Source organism: Gastrolobium bilobum, unplaced genomic scaffold, assembly GCF_033153095.1.
Source record: "Gastrolobium bilobum isolate Gb01-03AN ecotype WA unplaced genomic scaffold, APGP_CSIRO_Gbil_v1 utg25016, whole genome shotgun sequence".
Classification (NCBI taxonomy): domain Eukaryota; kingdom Viridiplantae; phylum Streptophyta; class Magnoliopsida; order Fabales; family Fabaceae; genus Gastrolobium; species Gastrolobium bilobum.
Window position 1 is genome coordinate 352606 of NW_026897739.1, and position 4000 is coordinate 356605.

The window sequence follows — 4000 nt, forward strand, 5'->3', positions numbered from 1 at the left end:
TAATGTTGTTGTATGGATGGTACCTCTAGCTGAGGTAATGACCAGGCTAGAAGGTATTATTCCAAGAACAAGCAAGCAGATATCAATGGTAGACAAATAGTAAGGGTATGACTTAAGAGTAAATGGGCATAAACTCAGTACATAAAGATCTCCTTCCTGTTGTGCCCATGAGCGCTATTTATAAGGAAAATGGTGTGGGTTGGTGAGGTGGGGGTCAGCCCTCCTTGGGATGTGTTCCCCTAATGGCAGTGTTAGGCGCGGTTGGCGCTGCTACAATCGCAGCGCTGCACCCACTGCATCAGACGATGTCAGCACTGAGCAAAGGGGCAGATTCCTTTGTAGTGCTTATGGCGACTGCCTTTAGCGGTTAATGTCTCAAAGTGGGACATTTTGGTGTATCTTTTGGACGTGCTGCAGCCTTGGAGATCGTGAGGGTCCACGTCAGCCCTAAGGGCTGACGCAGAAGAAGGCTGAGGATTGGGCCTGAGTAACTGGGCCGCTCCAGTGCTTGGGCCATCCGGAACAGGAGCCCCCCAGCTTGACAGCAACCGTAGGATGGTGCCAAGTTAAATGCTTTGGGCGTTACCTTTAGGGCGATCACCTTGATTGATATCGGAAGAGTGATAGTTTGTCTCTAGCTCCTCTCAGGGTATTTTGAGTTTTGTTCTTCAAATAATCTCTGGCGTTTTAATTGGGCGTCCTTCGAGAGGGAGTATACTACAAAGCCCCTTATCGCCGTGGCGCCAGGAGACCCCCAGCCTGGTAACGAGCATAAGCTGGTGCCAAGTAGGGTTAGCAAAACGGGCCAACCCGGCTCGACCTGACCCAACCCGCATTCAGCCCGAAAAAAACGGGTCGGGTCGGGTTGGCTCGGAAAAAAAATGAGCCAGAAAACCCGAGCCGGGTTAGGGTTGGCTCGATAATCAGCTCGCGGGTTGGCTCGTAAAAAAGCTCACGGGTTGGCTCAAAAAAAGCTCACGAGTTAGCTCGAAATGATGCCAGTGGGTTGGCTCACGGGTTGGTTAGCTCGAAATATTAGCTCGCGGGTTGGCTCAAAAAATTTAATTTTTGTGGTTTGTTCTCCTGTATAAAATTATCAACACTGCCAAAACTATTGATTGCCTAATGGATAATGGTTTAAAGACAGTAACTAATAAAAGATAACCAATAAATTAAGAAATCCCAACATAGCAGTAGACAAACACATTAAAAAATAAAAATTGTCCTATGAGTTCCCATGGCCAAAATACAGTACAATATCAAAATATAAACATCCAAAAGTACACCATTATCATTAGATCATGTATAAAGAGTTTCACGACCATTAGATCCCCGTGAAGAAGCTAATATATGAGAAATACCATCTTCATCATCATCATCATCTACAAAACACAAACCATAAAATGTAAATAATCAATTAAGGTTACAATGACAAATGAAAAATGAAATTTTAATTGCATTGAAAATAAATAAATTACCATTGGCAACAAAACCAGCCAACCAATTGCGGGTACATACCAAAGCTTCAACATTCTTTGACAACAACTTATTTCTATATTTGTTAAGCACACGTGATCCAATGCTAAAAGCAGATTCAGATGCCACAGTGGTAATAGGAATGCTTAACAAGTCACGAGCCATTAATGATAGACTCGGAAAACGACAACTATTATCCTTCCACCATTGCAATGCATCTAAACTATTCCAGTTGTCAATAACCATTACAGGCGGCTCCTCTAAATAAACATCAAGTTCAGATTTTCCAGCATTTATTGCTTGGTGTTGAGTGTGCAAGGTCAATTCCTATCATATTTGAGAAGTGCAAAAACATAATAATTGAATTAAGTAAGTACATGCATAAATAAAGGCGTGAAAATGAATATGATATAACATAATTAAAGCTTTTAGCTAAACATGAACTTACATCCAATAGCTCATCATTCCATCCTCTCGATTCCATTGACCCTTGACTTGAAGAGTGGGTGTTATCTTGACTTTGATCAGTGGTAGTTGATGAATTAATGTTTACATAATTCTCAAAGAGCTTATACACGTTTGCCTTTATATTTTCCATCTTGTCATCATGTGTGTAAGCATCAATCTTTTTAAGACAAAAAGATAATGTAGTAAACTTAATGCGAGGATCAAGAACAGCTCCTAGTGAAAGCACATCACTATACTCTTCCCAATATTTTTGAAACTTATCCATCATCTTATTAGCCATGCTACTTTCAACCACATCTTCATCATTACTCATACGAATGAGAACAAGCTGAATTTTCCAAACTTGTAGAAAATACAAGTTAGAAGTAGGATAAGAAGTGCCAGACATCAAATTAGTGATCTCACAAAATGGTTCCAAGAACCGACAAAGAATTTCCAACCTATTCCACTCTTCTTCTGAAGGATAATACTTGTAATTTCTATCACTCAATTCGAGAATTGCTAACTCACGCCTGAATTTGAGAGCACGATTCAGCATTTCATAAGTGGAATTCCATCTAGTGGGTACATCTGCTATCAATGCAGTTACAGTTTTCTCACCACCAACTTGTTCAATGCACTCCTTAAATTTGATCATTCTTGCTTCTGAGCCTTTTATATATTTAACACACTCTCTAATCCGAGACAAGGCATCATTTGCAACTTTTACTCCATCTTGAACAATCAAATTCAATATGTGTGCAGAACAACGCACATGAAAATATTTCCCATCACATAACAACAATTTTTGCATATTCAATTGGCTTCTCAAACCACCAACCATAGAGTCATTTGCAGATGCATTATCCAGAGTAATGGTAAAAATCTTCTTCTCTATGCCCCAATCCTTTAACAAACCAAGTATTTTATGAGTCAATTCAAATCCAGTATGAGGAGGAGGCATATGACGGAAGGCAATAATTTTACTATTCAGCTTCAATTGACATCAATGAAATGGGCAGTTAAGCAAACATAACCCTCAGTATTACAAGATGTCCACAAATCTGAAGTTAAGCATATCCTACTTTGAATGCTACCAAACATCTTTTTCAGCTTCATCTTGTCTCTCATGTGCACATTTAAAACATCTTGTTTAAGAGTATTTCTAGAAATGCCAGTCCAATCTGGATTCAAGTAATTATGGAAACGCCTGAACTTTCTATACTCAGCAAAGTTAAAAGGTTGGTCATGTTCAATAACAGCTTCAGCATGCATCTCACGTGCTACCTTCATATCTATTTTTATAGCCTTCATTTTACCTTGCATGTCCAGTATAACTTGACCAATATCTTCATGTTTAATTTGTGTGCATTTATCAATGTGACGGTTTAAAGTAGACGTACCACAAGTCTTACTGCCAATCTTGTACTCTGTCTTGCAACCATTGCATCTTGCCTTTTCATTCCCTTTTTCTCCTATTATTGTGAAATATTTTCAGCAACGAGCTTGTCTTTTCCTAGGCTTTTTAAAAGCAGGTCCTTCTTCAACTTCTTCCAATTCATCACTTTCTGCATCAGCATCATTGCCTTCTTCAAGCATCGCCAAGCTTTCCCTACATCAAAGTTAAATATAAAATTACTATAGCGTGGAAAAGATAATTTAAACTAAAACAGATTTAAAAAAAATTGAAGAATATTAACCTATTCGAATCAGCCATTTCAGATACTTGAAGTCGAAGATAAGTAAAGGGCAGGATCAATAATGATCTGTCTTCCTCTTTGGTTCCTGACCATAGAAACATTAATATAAAGAGATCGTTCCAAACTCAGCATATTAGACACTCTACACTCAGAAATGAAAACAGCTGGAATAGTTAAGACAAAAAAACAGAAAACCAAATTATTGTTGATCGGAACTCCACAAGTCTAAGTTCATATATCTACATATATAAGAACAAATAATTATTTAGATATCAATCTTTTTCTTCTTCTTTTTTGTTTCTATTCTACTACCTTGTCACTTTTAATTGTAATGTGCTTCACAGAATAACAAAGTGGAAAATAAGGATACAGAAGCA